We start from the raw sequence: 16,885 nt of genomic DNA, 5'->3' as shown, positions 1-16,885 counted from the left end.
GCAAATTTAACAAATTAAAATCGCAATTAAAAAAAAGCTCACAATATTTTTGGTCACATTTTAGTAGAAGTTATTCCTGGCATTGTCCTTTACAACACCTGATAGGTTTCAAAAATTCCTGAATTATATCACGTTTTTTCACCCACAGCCTGGGGTATATGAAGAGCTGTAAGAGACTGGACCATCCCATTACAAATTAACATAGTATGGTGGTTAATTGTGAATTGAACAATTTTAGAAAAACACGAAAATTTGTGAAAATACAAATATAATAAAAGTGGAAGTTGCCAAAAAGTATGTGATACATAACAAATCAATGTGAACTATACAGTTCTATACTATGTAGACGTAGACATGTATTACGAAGTTGGTAAATGCAATTACAATGTAAATTGTATTTGAACAGTATGTTAATTAGAACAGCTATTGTTAAAATTAAGCTTTTATTGTTAAAATACTATTTGAAATTCTATTGTTTTCTAATTACCAAATTCAAAAAAGGTGTTTTTCCATTTTTTTTTCGAAAGTATTTAAATTGTAGACAGCAAACAATTGTAAACCATTTTTGTGAGTTGTGAGTGTTTGGAAGTGTTCAAAGTAATTTATAGTTTAGGGAAATAAGGAATTTCTTACGACACTGCATAATCCAGGTATCTGACAACTTTTTATCGTAAACCTATTGGACGAAAACCTACCTGTTTCCAACCTATAGTGCTACAAAGAGTACCCGTTTTTATTTATAGTGCAGCCGATATGTGAAACAATTGTGCATTTAATGATAGAAGCATATATTTTGGACCACATATACTACACATATAAAGGTTCAAAATTAGATATGAGGCTATCTCAGTTTTTGTCCCTTTTAAAAAATGGCGGGCATTCAAAATGGCGACTATAGATATGTGACTAATAGCACGATAACTTTTGAACGAAACGTCAAATTTCAACCAAAGGACATCACACACATCTTATGGAAAATATAATGTCACTCAAATTCAATAAAATTTATACGAATAGATTCGTTTTAAATTAACGGTCAAATCTTATCATTGCGCCAACTCTTAATTATGATTAATTACGGCGCAAATTGCAATTAAAGTTTATCGAAATCACATTTTTGGAGTCAGTAAAACTGTCAGTTACAATCACTATTGCTCTGGGTGCTATTCAAAAGAGCTTAAACCCCGCTGGGCCTAAGCGGATTAGTGAAACTAATCGGCTGATTTATGGAGTACCGACAATTTGGGTATTATAAAATATTTTTTCTCTCTCTAACTTATGTACGTATCCATTTGATTTCAGATTTATTTATATCAATTTCTGCTCTTATTATTGAAAATATGGAGTTGGCGCAATGATAAGATTTGACCGTTAATTTAAAACGAATCTATTCGTATAAATTTTATTGAATTTGAGTGACATTATATTTTCCATAAGATGTGTGCGATGTCCTTTGGTATATAGGTTCTTTTTTTGATGAATAAGATCGAGGTATTGAACCGGAAGAATCGGTTTACGAGAAGTTGTGTTTTTACTGTTTTTTTTTTATGTAAAATATGTTGTTTCTTTTTCAATTCTTTCACACTGTGTATATAAATTTTTCAAAAAGTTAATACCGCCATTAAAAAGAGTGTAAAAATATTTTTGAGGAAATATTTTGAAGTTTTTAGTTCTGTTAATTACCATTTAATAAATGCATACCGTATGTTCACATGTACCTATGGGCGGCAGATTCATTATGAATGCCCGCCATTTTTGTAAAAGACAAAATCTGAGATGGCCTCATATCTAAATTTGAATCTTTGCATGTGCAGTATGTGTGGTCCAAATTATATGCTTCTACCATTAAATGCACAATAATTCTTACATTATTATTTGCACGAATCTGCCGCACATAGGTACCTACATGTGACGATACGTTATGCATTTATTAATTGGTAATTAATATAACTAAAGAGTTCAAAATATTTCCTAAAAAATATTTTTACGCTTTTTTCAACGCCGGTGTTACCTTTCTGAAAAATTAATATATACAGGGTGAAATAATTGAAAAAGTAAACAACATATTTTTATATAAAAACCAGAAAAACACAACTTCTGGTACACCGATTCTACCGGTTCAAGAGCTCAGTCTTATACATCAAAAAAAGAACCTATACACCAAATTTGGTTGAAATCGCATTTTTAGTTCAAAAGTTATCGTGCTATTAGTCACATACGTATAGTCGCCAATTTGAATGCCCGCCTTTTTTGTAAAAAGCAAAATCTGATATGGCCTCATATCTAAATTGGAACCTTGGTGTGTGTAGTATATGTGGTCCAAATTATATACTTCTGCCATTAAATAGACAATAATTCGTATAATATTTGCACGAATCTGCCGCACATAGGTACATGTGAAGATAAGTTATGCATTTATTACATGGTAATTAACATAACTAAAAACTTTTTAAAAGTCCAAAGGCAGATATCGAGCACTGAATTTATTAAATCTTGCCCAAGTATACTTTCGCTATCTAGAGCATCCTCAGGGGCATTTCGTCAATTGCAAAATGTAGTACCTAGTGGCACCCTAATTTATCTGTTTTGTCCCTTGTTCAGTGTTTAGTTAGATGTTAATTTAAGTTTGCCTAGAAATGCCCCTGAGGATGCTCTAGATAGCGAAAGTATACTTGGGCAAGATTTAATAAATTCACTGCTCGATATCTGCCTTTTGACTTTTAAAATTCATATATTCGAGCATTCAACCATTTCCTATTTTCATAATTAAAAACTTAAAAATATTTCCTAAAAAATATTTTTACGCTCTTCTCAATGCCGGTGTTACCTTTTTGAAAAATTAATATATACGGGGTGAAATTGAAAAAAAAACAACATATTTTTACATAAAATATCAGGTAAAACACAACTTCTGGTGAACCGATTCTTTCGGTTCAGGTACTTGATCTTATACATCAAAAAAGAACCCATGTACCAAATTTGGTTGAAGTTAGACTTTTCGTTTAAAAGTTATCGTGCCATTAGTCACATATATATCGTCGCCATTTTGAATGCCCGCAATTTTTGTAAAAGGTAATATCTGAGATGGCCTCATATCTAATTTTGAACCTTTAAATATGTGGTCCAAATTATATGCTTCTATCATTAAATGCACAATTCTGATAATATTTGCACGAATCTACCGCACTATTATTAATAATTTAGTGCAAAAATCGCGATATTTTCGATTTTTTGCACCCTTTTAAAAAATTTAATATTTTTGATTTTTGAAAGTAAAAAGTCAATTTATTGCTTCGCAAATTGCAAAATAAATGAAAATCGTTATTTTTTAAGGGCGTATAAGGGCAAAATTTCGCGCCAGTGTTTTTTGAATGCATTCACTTTTTTTCGAATCCTGAGAAAACTGATACACTTAAGTCCACGAATATTTACCCGTGCGTCATTAATACCTGGCGAGATAAAACACATACTTTTTATCTAGCCTCATTCTCTTCTACGCCTGATACTAATGACAATATTGTTTTTCTCATAGACATCTTTCAGTGCGTCACAGTTTTTCGATTTCTTTCTAACGCATTAAATTGTATGTGACAGAAAAAAAGACACGTCCGTGATTACAGACATTTATAACATTTATTCTAGTTGTCGATAGATGGAGCTATTATCGAAAAAAATTTTTACAAAATATATAATATCGTCCTCGTCACAGCAAAAGTTACTAAGTCCAAAATAACAGATCTGAGAAAACGAACATTTAGTGACTTCTGTCTGACAACAAAATGGTAATTTTGGATTTACGCATATTCAGTGACTTAGGCAACTATCTCTAGGCAATTTTTAGGACTTCGTTATTTTTGCTAGACTATGAAAATTATTGATATTTTGAATCGATCAGGACACAACTCAATTTTGACAAAAGTGGACTTGTGAGTTTTGTGAAAAGTGAGTTTTGTTATAAAAAAATCATAGTTATTCTTATGTGTCATAATTATTGTGGTTATTATAGTGACCGTAAATTTTTAATTAACAATTCAATTGTTGCTAAACTGTTGATCCAATTTCCATCGGCTTCTGGAATTATAATCTATACGAAAAGAGCTTTTATATTACCAAGTTATTTAATTATTGATAAACAATTACTTATCTAAAATTTTAGTTGAAAATTAAAGATTTTGTTGGAAAAACCCGCATTTTCCGGGGAAAATTTTCGTCGAAGTAAATCGGGAAAAATACGTCTCTCTGCAGAATTTAATTACGGTGAATTTGTATTTGGGTGTTTTCGGTGTAAATTTAAAATCTTTGGAGTTATAGAGCTAACATTGAAAAAACACGATTTTCGGTCGCCATTTTGTTTATAAAAAAGTAGCACACTATCTGCGGACTTTGCATACCTATATTATTAATATATAGAATCATAAGTTTCGATTCCACCAATAAAATTGCTGGTAAACAACTTTTCCCAAAAATGGCCTATTCTCCGATAATCTGCCCAGACTAAGGGCCGGTTGTTCGAACGCTAATCAACAATGATCACTATCAAATATTTAATTACTGTCACCAAAACTGTCAATGTCAACTTTTATTGGGTTGCTGAAAACATAATTGATTAAAATTATGAGATTAGTTAACCAATTAACATACCTAACAATTATTAACATAATTGATTAAGTAATTTCATATTATGTTTTCAGGAATCCAAACAAAGTTGACATTGACAGTTGGTGACAGTAATTAAATATTTGATACTGATCATTTTCGAACAACCGGCCCTATTTATGTTTTAATCCATCGATAGTGTTAAAAATAGAGTTTTCGTGAATCACGGCTTCTAATGTATTACAAATATTGTAATCAACCGGTTTAAGATCGGGGCTACTTGGAGGCCACATGTTAGGCTCGATGAAATCTGTAACTTGTTTTTGTATGGATCGTACGGATCGTATGGAATTGTATGTTATCGTACTTCTGGAAATATGGGATGGCGCTCCATCTTGTTGAAAGGTGAAGTCGTGACTTATATTTTCAATATCAGCTAGCATACTGCTTAAAATATCTCTCTGATAGATTTCAGAATTTCTTTTAACACCAGCGTCTACACAATAAAATTTTCTGTTTTCCCATCATTTATATTAGTGCAGTCACTGAAGGTGGATATGAGCTGTTACCTCCGATTTTGTTGAACCTTCATCGATTTGCTGGAAAATTGGTGAGTGGTTAGAGAATTTTTCGTGAGAAAAATGCATGTTTTTAAGCAATTTTTCACACATAACTCAAAAGTTATTATTACAAAAATTGAAACTAATAAAAAAATAAATAAACCACTTACTAAAAAAACCTTTTAATGTTAACTGAAAGTAAGTTATAGGTAATTGAAAGTGTATATTTTTTTCGGTGAGTACCTAAATCTAAGTGTTCAAGCTTAACTAACGGGAAAATGATGCATTTTATAACATAAACTTATAAAAAATTTGTCAAAGTACTTAAAATTATCTATCAAATGAGTCCTCGAACAAGTTGATAGCATTAAAATTTATGCTCCAAAATGTTTTCAAAATTTACCTTTTAAATTTTTTTTCAAAAAATGTTCTTGTTTTATTTTTAAATAACTCCGTTAGTTGTTAGGATATAAGGTACACCTAAAAACCATTTGAAAGTTAATTTCAAGGGCAATTAAATGACGTTAAATTTAATCTTTTACACCTCTTACTTTTTTAAAAATGAAAGGTTAAATGGCCCCGGTTACATGTTTCTCGCAGCAAAATTTAAGCTTTAAACGTTTCTATCTCGGTTATTTTTTTACCCTACAGAAATAATAAAAAAGGTAAAATATTTAATACAGAATAAACTAAAATTTGGTTATATATAATTTTTTACGCAGATTGAGTATTTTTCGAGTTATTATCAAAAGAAAATGAAAATTACGATCATTTTTAAAAAATCTGATTTTTTTAAATTATACCTTTTTTTCAAAAAATTTTATTCTAAATCGGTCAAACTTGTTGAAATCATTACTTATGCTAACATAAAGAAATTATTGTAAGGATTGCTATAAATTTTAATTTTTATGGAAATGGGGTATGTTTTATTTTTCACTTTTTCCTAAAAAATTCGAAAGGGTTGTCTTATTTTCATCATAACTTGCTTAATTTTAATGCTATTAACTTCTTCTGAAGCTCAATTGATAGGTAATCCAAAGTGCTTTGACAAGTGCTTAACAAGTATATTTATAAAATGCATAGTTTTCCCGTTATTCAAGCTTGAATAAGTACATAAATTTACTCATCGAAAAACATTTACATTCAATTACCCATAACTCACTTTGTCTTAACATTAGTTTAGTTCCTTAGGTGAGGAGTGTACTCAATTTTTTATTATCTTCAATTTTGTTAATAATAACTTTTTTGAAAAAGCTTATAGTTTTTGAGTTCTACGTGAAAACCAGCTTTAAAGCATGCATTTTTTTACGAAGAAATAAAATCTTTGATCCTCAATAACTCAAAAAGCAGTGATTTATATTAATACTTTTATATATACCCTATTGCACGAACACACGCCTATTTTGGATTATTTCGACAACGAATATTTTACTGTGCAAAATAAAAAGAACGAAAGTAAATTGCAAATTACATTGTTGTTTATTGGAATAATTATTAGCGCCATTTACTTTCGTACTTCTTATGTTGCACAGTATAATATTCGTCGTCGAAGTAATCCAAAACAGGCGTATGTTCGTGGAATAGCCCATAACAAATTTTGCTTAGAATTTGTCCCTATATCGATTTATGGTATTATTTTTGATAACATAATTTTTACCCCCCAGAAGGGGTGGCATCCACCCCTAAAATAAAAGCGCAAGTTTGCATCATGTCACCTTTGTTGCTTGAGGTATCCTCTAACTACTCACCAATTTTCATGAAAATCGATGGAGGTTCAACGAAATCGGAGGTCACCTTCAGTGACTCTACTATATTGCTAGTGAAACCATCACTGAAGCGGAAAAATGACTAAAAGTAAATCTAGCAATATGTTAAATTTCTTTCGAGCATCAGAGTATTATTTTGGGGTTTTTTTGGTTGACGCAATAAAAAAACTTTTTGAAGTTATACTTCTTTAGGCACGAGGGTGAATTTTTACATTCCCTGGCGCATGCGCACACCGACAGTATGGTATTAAATAGTCGCTACATCTTTTAAGTTATGTAGCGCAAATAAGGTGTGCGTGAAAAGAATGTTCAAATCCTGACAAAGTCATATCCTTTTTTTTTTTAATTTTTGTTATTCTTTTTGTTCTTTCTAAAATTAGTGTAATATTTAAATACAATACAAAAACTGTTTAAAGTAGATAGGTATATTGATTTCGTTGAAGTCATAATATGAAGTTAGATTTTATTATAATAGAAGTATAACTTCTTACGTGCGTACAAAGTACACACACATTCTTTTTTCATCTAAAAACCAGATTTTTTCAATTTGTTGTCTGCTTCTAAACCTCCTTAATAACGGTCTGAGTCTTTCAAATATTTTATTCCTTGCAGCTATTATTTAGATATAAATATAGATGGAATAGCGATACATATTAGGGTCAGTATTTCTTAAAAGATACAATTTCTACAATAGATCTGGTTACACTTGTACGCGAACCGAGCAAAACCATGCAATATGAAAATGAAATTCATTGTCAAAAGTGAAAGAACTTTGCGACAACCTTGGCTTGATTATTTTCTCGTTTATACCATAAGCACCAGCATTTCATTTGATCTGTTATATAACCGATTAAACAACCTACATATCTTCAAGTGTTGTGTTTTGTTGTCTCTCATAGACCAGGGCATTTGGCACAAATCGATTTTTAAATACAACACCTAGAGACGTGCAACTTTTTGCATTGCGTGGAAAATTATGATGCCAGGAAAAAAGTCTACTATTGAAAAATGGGAGAAAATGCCCAATTGCATTTTAAAGTGCATAAAATGCATCTTCTTCTTCTTCTTCTTCTTCTTCTTCTTTTTGTATAGACATGACTCTGTCTGTTTTTTCAATATGCCTCTAGTAAGTTGTCGTTCCATCGTTTTCGTGGTCTTCCCACTGATCGTCTTCCTATTGGGGAACCCTCTCTCGCTGTCCTGACTATTCTATTTGTTGTCATTCGGCTTATGTGGTCATTTCATTCTATTCTTCTGTTTCTTACCCAGTTATTAATGGGTGCGTTCGGACGACCACAGCGGCTGGACAGCTGAGCCAGCAGTAGCTGTCAGACGTCACCGCTGGAAGCCAGCCGCTGAGAGATTTACTAAGCTTTCCCTATCACGGCTGGATACAACCACTCAGCCGATTTCTGCTGACCGCCAGCCGCTATGGTCGTCCGAACGCACCCAATGTTATACACCTTCCACCTCCGTCGTATATCTGCACTTCTAGCTCTATCCCATAGAGTCTTACCATCGATTTTTCGAAGGGTTTTCATCTCCTCTGTTTCGAGCAATCTTTTTGTCCTCTCTGTGGCGTGGTCGTGTTTCTGCCGCATATGTCATTATTGGTCTGATGACTGTTTTGTAAATTCTGCCTTTCACTTCTTTTCCGATATTTTTATTTCTCCATATTGTGTCATTCAGGCAACCTGCGACTCTGTTTGCTCTCTTCACTTGATCTCCCACTTCTGCTTCGAGCCTTCCGTAGCTAGATAGTGTGATGCCTGGATATTTAAACTCCATCACTTGTTATATTATCTGACCTTCCAGCTCCAATTTACATCTTATTGGATCTGCTGTTATAACCATGCATTTTGTTTTTTGTGAGGAAATTAACATGTTAAATTTTCTGACGATTATGTTGAATTTGTGCAGCGTACGTTGTAAATCATCTTCACTTTGAGAGATTAGTATTGCATCGTCCGCATAGCAGATTATTTTAAGTTGTTTTTCTCCCATTTGGTATCCTTTTTTAGTTCTTACTTTTTTTATTACTTCGTCCATGATCAGGTTGAACAATAAAGGACTCAATGAATCCCCCTGTCTTATACCATTGCTGGCTTCAATTGGATCAGTTAATTCAGTAGATCAGTAGTCCACTTTTACTTTTATTGTGTTGTTCTGGTAGATGTTTTCGATCGTTTTAATTATTCCTAGAGGTACCTCTCTCGAGTATAACAAATGGAAAACGTCCTTTAACGTAACCCTGTCAAATGCTTTCTTATGGTCCACGAAACATAAATATGCCGGTTTGTTGTATTCCAACGATTTCTCTTGAACTTGCCTCATTATAAATATAGCGTCAGTGCATGGCCTTCCCTACCTAAAACCTTGTTGTTCTTGTGCTAATGTTATAATTTCATTCACTTTGTTTGTTATCACTTTAGTCGTTAATTTTAATGTTGTGTTTAATAAGTTAATTCCTCTGTAATTCGCCGGGTCCGATTTGTCTCCTTTTTTGAAGAGAGGTATTAGGATGCTTGATCTCCATTCTTGTGGTATTCTGTTTTGTTCTATTATTTGTTGTATTAGTTTTAATAGTTGTTTAGTTAGATCTTGTCCTCCGTACTTTAGGAGTTCGCTAGATATTCTGCCCTCTCCTGGATATTTTCTATTGTTTAATTTTCTTAATGCTTCCTTTAGCTCTCCCTCCTTGATGTTTATTTCTTGGTTTGTCATAACCTCAGGTGTTGGTGGTTCATTATCGTCGCCTTAAGCAAATGGAGATCGGAAGTAGTCTGCCCATGTTTCCTTCTGAATGTGTTTCGCTTTTATTAATTCGTTCATCTCCTTTCTTTTCCCTCTGATCATTCTTCATACTTCTTTTTGTGTTCCATATAAGTCGTGTCCATCTGTTTTAAAAAACTATGCCAGTGCTCCCTTTTTATTTGCTTCACTAAAGTATTCGTTTCGTTTCTGATTCGTTTGTAGTGGTTGTATGCCTGTTGTGTTTGTTTCGTTCTGTATTGCAAAAAGACTTTCTTCTTTTCTTCACATTTTATCTTAACTTCTTCGTTACTTTTCTCTCTCCAAGTGATTCTGTCGCAGCGTTGATTATGTTATCTTTGAGTTTTTGCCAGCTTTCATCGATGTTATCGTTTTCTAATTTTCCATTCTCAGCAATCTTCTCTGATATTCTTTTCCTGTATAACGATTCCGTGGATTCCGTATGTAGTCGTTCGACTTTGATTTTTGTTTGTAAAATGCATCCGAGAGTGCATAAACATATCATACATTAATATCAAGGGCCAAATTTTGTTACTGTGGGTTTTTGGGATCTCTGAAGATTAATACGCCATCAGAACTGACCAACGGAGCACCTGGTACCTGGGTTCCTAAGTTCACAGCTAAGACACGTCATCTGCAGTTTCGAGGGTTTTCAGCACTATATTGATTCACACATATTACTCGGAGGGGTTTTGAGGTTGCTAAACAAGAATACGCCACCATATCCAAACCCCCGGCGCTCCTTGTACACAAACTCCAGAAGATAACAAGCCTTAGCAGTAACCTTCGGCACCAAGTGGTACGGAGTCAGTTCTGATGACGTATTCGTATTCAGCGATTCAAAAACCGCCTAGTAATCTATTTACATGCATTCAGTGCCAAAAAAATTCGAAACTCCAGAAGATGACGTCCGTTAGCAGTAACCGTGTGCACCAGGAGCTTCGGGAGTCAGTTTTGATGACGTATTCGTATTCAGCAACCTCAAACCCATCTGTGTATGTTTAGTCTGTTTGCATCAATTTAGAGCCGAAATCACTCGACACTCCAGAAGATGACGTGACCCTAGACACCAGGTGTTCCACGTGCCGTTCTGATGGCATATTCATTTTCAGCAACCCCTAAAACCTCCCGAGAAATCTGTTTGAATCAATTTAATGCCGAAAACCCTCGAAACTTCAGAAGATCACGTGCCTTAACAGTGACACTGAGCACCAGGTGCTTCAGGGGTTATTCATGTTCAGAGATTCCAAGAAACTCCAAGTAAACTGTTTGCATCAATTTAATGCCGAAAACCCTCGAACTTTCAGATTATGTGCCTTAGAAGTGACCCTTAAGATCAGGTGCTCTGGAAATCGGTTCTAATGGCGTCGTGTTCATCGACCCCAATATCTCTCGAGTAACAAAATGTGGCCCTTAATATTAGCAATTTGTCATGTTTATTCACTTTTGGATGCATTATATGCACTTTCAAATGCAATTATACAGAGAGAGTCTGTAATTTGGAATAAATTCAAGACGTCATCGTTGATTTTCTTAAAAAGCAACACTGTCATTTTGATAGCTATTTTGATAGGGTGTGTAAAGTTATACACAACTGCAAAATATCAAATTTTTATTCTCTACCGTTTACAAGATAGTAGAAAATAACAAAGTTATGTCTGTAATTTGGAATAAATTCAATAACTAAAATACTAATTGTTTTTTTGAAAAATGCTCAAACCCGTCGATTAGTATTTCAAATTGTCATTTTTGACATACAATAATAATGTATACATGGTGTCCCAATTTAGAGATATGAAGTCATCGCTGATTATCTTAAATGGCAACACTGTCATTTTGATAGCTATTTTGATAGGGTGTGTAAAGTTATACAGAACTGCAAAATTTCAAATTTTTATTCCCTACCATTTACAAGATAATAAAAAATAACAAAGTTATGGGAAACAAGTAATCAAATAATAATTGAATTTAATTATTTCAATTAAGCAAATGCTGATAACGTTGCCCATTGACAATTTGACAATAATTGAAGGTAACATTATGAGTATTGCTTAATTGAAATAATTAAATTCAATTATTATTTGATTACTTGTTTTTCATATCTTTGTTATTTTTTATTATCTTGTAAAATATTGTAAATGGTAGGAAATAAAAATTTGAAATTTTGCAGTTGTGTATAACTTTACACACCCTATCAAAATAGCTATCAAATGACAGTGTTTGCCATTTAAGAAAATCAACGATGACGTCATATCTCGAAATTGGGACACCATGTATAAATTATTATTGTATGTCAAAAATGACAATTTGAAATACTAATTGACGGGTCTGAGAATTTTTCAAAAAAACGAATTAGTATTTTAATTATTGAATTTATTCCAAATTACAGACAAAACTTTGTTATTTTCTATTATCTTGTAAATTGTAGAGAATAAAAATTTGATATTTTGCAGTTGTGTATAACTTTACACACCCTATCAAAATAGCTATCAAAATGACAGTGTTGCTATTTAACAAAATCAACGATGACGTCATATTTCTAAATTGGGACACCCTGTATACATTATTATTGTATGTCAAAAAGGACAATTTGCAATACTAATCGACGGGTCTGAGCATTTTTCAAAAAAACAATTAGTATTTGAGATATTGAATTTATTCCAAATTACAGACTCTCTCTGTATGCATTTCCACCCATTTTGCTATTGTAAATTTTTTTTATTTCGGTAGTGTATTGTATTTTTTTTTATTATTGTAGATTATTCGGGTGTTTATAGTGCTAAATGCCCTGGACTAATCATATCAGATTATTTATGGTGATTGGTATTTTATTTTAACTTGAAAGGCACAAACTGTTAGAATGGAATGCAAAATAAATTTATTGTAGGTTTATTGGAATTGGAAATAAAATATTTGATAACATCGATTGTTTATATTATGAACAAAATTAATAAACCTCAAGTCTTATCATAAATAATCTTGTAAGTCCCTTTCTATTCAAGTTTTTATGCATAAAATTGAAATGTCTACATTAGATAGATAGGTATTATAAGTAGGTAGCTCAAAAAAATGTTATATTAGTTAAACAGATATAAATTAAATAATTAGTGAATGGGAAAAGAAAAGTATTTTTGAAGTGTGTAATAGCTATTTGTATAAAAAGGGAGGAAAGTCTACTTTTCCTCCCGAGAATGAAGTTTACTCCCCGACGCGTAGCGGAGGGCAGTAATCATTTTAGGGAGGAAAAGGCACTTTACTCCTATGTTAGACATATGATTTTTCCACCTTCCTCAAATAACAGGTAATTTTTTTATTTATAAATAATTTATTTATGTAACTAGCTAACAAAATTAATTAGAGAACTAAAACTATCAAGTAGGTACAGTAGAACTGTCAACTGTCAAATATACGTCAAATTATTAATGTAAACATTGTTAACCAAAATAATAATTAACTGTTTTTTACCATTCTGCAAAATACAGGGTGTTCTACAAATAAACGTTAAAATGTATAGATAATTACGTAATAGAAAATAAAATATTGTATAGAGCGTCTATGGGCCGGTTGTTCGAACGCTAATCAAAACTGATCATTATCAAATAATTAATTACAATTACATTTGATTAAGCGTACTTCTGACAGATGTCGCATTATGAGGTTATGTTGACTGATTTATTTTATTATTTTGGTTTTAATTTAAAATAAAACATAATTAAACTCTTTCTGATGTTAATTTCTTGTTTTTACTTACAGATCAATAATAATAATAAGCAATTTTTAATAATTTAAGAGCTGCGGCTATACTTTAATTACTGTTTTACCTACAATCAATAACTGATTAGTGTTTTACATGTATTTTTCATGTCGTGATTTGATTCCCATCAAGAAAATTGATTACAATAAATGATTGATAATAATCAACTTCATGATTAGCGTTCGAACAACCGGCCCTATAAGTTATTTCGTCAATGACATACCATGACGTCACTTTTACTCTTCCTCCCTAGGGAGGAAAAGTACTTTTACTCCCTAGGGAGAAAAAGTACGACTTTGCTCCCTAAAATCAGGTCAGGAAAAGTACACTTTCGGTAGAGGTAGGTGGAAAAATTATTTTCCACCTACCTCTACCGAAAGTATACTTTTCCTGCGCTTTCAGCTTACAAAGCTATCTTTCTCTGTTTATACTCGTCTGGTATGTTGGTCTTTCTAAAGCTAAGTTTTTCCTTGGATTAAGGTAGCAGATGCCGTATTAAAACTTGTTATCGCAAGCAGCAATAAAATGTTTTCTCGTACAGATATAATGTTGTTCTGAAGCTATTTTCTTGTGGCATTTTTGTAATCAACTATTTTAAATGGGAAATAAGCAAATTCCTCGGTAGAATGCAGTAGGAGTAGGATGTGGTTACCCATACTAAAACAGGAAGTCAATAGAAAGAAAATACCACCATTAGAAAGTCAATAACATATCAAGTTAATACATATTTTATATTTTAGTATCATTTATATATCTATGTATTATTAATTAAAACACATATGTATATTAAGGTCAGGATTTGGTATTAGTTTTGAGAGTATACTAAATGTAATACCTAATACTTACGATGGCGGGACAGTATCACGAGGTTTTTTCCTGGTTTTCCCTGGTGATTTACTATGGAATCTCTAACACGAGAATTTTACTGCCACCGTTGCATGTGGTTTTCTTTTTAAAGACAAATCACATGCTACCATTTTTTTGTGACGGATATTCTTGTGTTGGGGTCGATTTCATGTAATCGAATGAACTATCTTTTAGTAAAGTCGTCCCAGGAACGCAACTCATAAATATTGGCAATATCATTTTAAAGTAGAAGACTTTACTATCTACCAACGTCTCTTTCACTCAATATATCACCAAGTACAGGGTCACCTATCTAAAACTCATCAAATCAGCTAAAAAAGCCTAGTATCAAAATCGTCTGGGAAGCTCTAAAAGTGTTGCAAAAGAAACTTGGTTCATAATAAACGATCTTCGAAATAAAACTCACGCAGCTCAAACATTTGCCCTACCAAACTCTGAAAATTTTAACGAATACTTCATTAATGTGAGTATAAATATAACATCAACTATTCATCCGCAACAAGATCCCATTTCCTATCTCCCTAATTTAGGAATTGTCTCGAATTCTTCCTTTATAAGACCAATCTATAAATCTGAATTGATCCAAATGACCAATAGTATCAAAAGTAAATCATCCTGCAGTACTGATGGAATATCCATAAAAATCTTCTCAAATCTCACAGAAAATGTGTTAGCACTCCTCGTCTCACTAATTAATGATTCCTTCGAAAAAGGTAAATTTCCAGAGTGCCTAAAGACAGCCATTATTATTCCTCTTCATAAAGGTGGTGAAAAATCTATTGCCTGCAATTATAGACCTATTGCCCTACTACCGGTACTCTCCAAAATTATTGAGAGGCTCGACTTAAACCCGACTTATGCCCTTTCTCTTTGATAACAACATTTTATCACAAAATCAGTTCGGCTTCCTAACTAATAAAATTTATTAATGTACTGCTGATGCCATGTTTTCTGTACTTCATGAGGCTTACCAAGCACTAAACAATAATATTTATACTGCCACTGTTTTCTGTGACTATGCCAAAGCTTTTGATTGTGTAAATTACGACATGTTGATTAAAAAACTAAATTTCTATGGAATTCGAAGTATTTCTTTGAATTGGTTCAAATCTTACTTAGAGAATAGGAAACAACTGGTTAGAGCAAATTTTACTGATGCTAGTCTCAAAAATATTGTATGTGGAGTACCGCAAGGTTCAGTAATTGGTCCTCTACTTTTGATTGTATTTATAAATGATATCACTAATTTAAAAATCGATGGAAAAATTTTTCTTTTTGCTGACGATACCAGTATCACTTCTTCATGCAACTATAACTTCTGATCTTCTTACGATAAAAACCTGGTCTGACTCTAATTTACTCTCCTTTAACGTGGACAAGACAGTAACATTATCCAATAAAGGTGCTCTTCAACCCCTGCTTGTGAATAACAGCCAGATATCTACCGTTGATTCTGTAAAATTTCTTGGTATTTTTTTAGACAGCAACCTCAAATGGTCCCTTCATATCGATTTGTTAAGTAAGAAACTCGCCTCAGCCTGCTATGCTATAAGATCTGTTTTAATTAGCATCTTCTAAAATAACATATTTTTCTTTGTTCGAGTCTCATCTTCGATATGGTCTTCCTTTTTGGGGTTCTAGTAAAGCTGCCCAATTTGATGTTATTTTCAAATTACAAAAAAGAGCGATAAGATATCTGTTTAGCCTCAGAAGAACAACCCATTGCAGAAGTTACTTTAGAGATCATGAAATTTTAACCCTTCCATCTTTGTATATTTTAGAAACTGCTTGCTTAATTCGTAAACATCTGCATGTCTTTCCAGCAAGGCCCCATCATGACTACTCCACCAGATATTCAACTTTTGATGTCTATTTACCGATCCCGTCTTCTGAGTTAGTAAAGAAATCTAAGTATATTATATTCCGCAAAAAAATTTACAACCATCTCCCTTTACAACTTAAATATGCAACAGCTTTCCTTAAGTTCCGTAAAATGGCAAAAGCTAATCTATCTAAAAGACCATATTATTCAGTAGAATAGTTTCTTAATGACTAACTAAGAAACTACAGTAATGTACATGTACAAGTAATTAAAGTATATTTTTATATTTATCTATATTTGGGTCTCACATACATCAGCTTAAACTTATTAGTTCCTATGTTTGTGTTTTATTATATGTATGTTGTATGTTCAATTTGCAATTTATATTAATTTTGCAATATATTGGTTTTGATTTTTGCTTCACTTTTTTAACTTGTATATATTTTTTTTATATTGACGATTTATCTAATTTCATAAAATTGTATATGTTATTGTTATTTTTTTTGTGACTCTATGTTAAGCTTTGTCCATAAAATTGTATAATTTTCGGTGACAATAAAGCATATTTCTATTTCTATTCTATTCTATTCTTGATATTTGACAGTTTTATTATATGGAATCTCATATTAGTTTATAGTTACAGGTTTGTGTTCCTCACGTTTGTTAGTAAATTCTATATGCAACGATTTACCTTCATTTAGGGAGATTTTCTACTTCCTGGTCCAGTAATGGAATTTTTTAACTGCAT

At 32.2% G+C, this 16,885-nt stretch overlaps 1 protein-coding gene across 5 annotated transcripts in view; it reads left to right on the top strand.

Moving 5' to 3' along the window:
- Positions 1–16,885, top strand: part of LOC114340630 (elongation of very long chain fatty acids protein) — a 225,357-nt gene that overhangs the window by 97,926 nt on the left and 110,546 nt on the right. The window contains exon 1 of one of the 5 annotated variants that reach the window (XM_050646074.1): positions 539–650. The exons of the other annotated variants lie outside the window; for them this stretch is intronic. The gene's annotated coding sequence lies outside the window, so the exon portion shown is untranslated. Of the gene's footprint in view, positions 1–538; positions 651–16,885 lie in introns of those variants that run through there. 5 annotated transcript variants of the gene reach the window in all.

The sequence above is a fragment of the Diabrotica virgifera genome, chromosome 3, assembly GCF_917563875.1.
Source record: "Diabrotica virgifera virgifera chromosome 3, PGI_DIABVI_V3a".
Lineage (NCBI taxonomy): Eukaryota > Metazoa > Arthropoda > Insecta > Coleoptera > Chrysomelidae > Diabrotica > Diabrotica virgifera.
The sequence above is the reverse complement of the archived record's forward strand: the minus strand, read 5'-3'. Positions and strand labels throughout refer to the sequence as shown.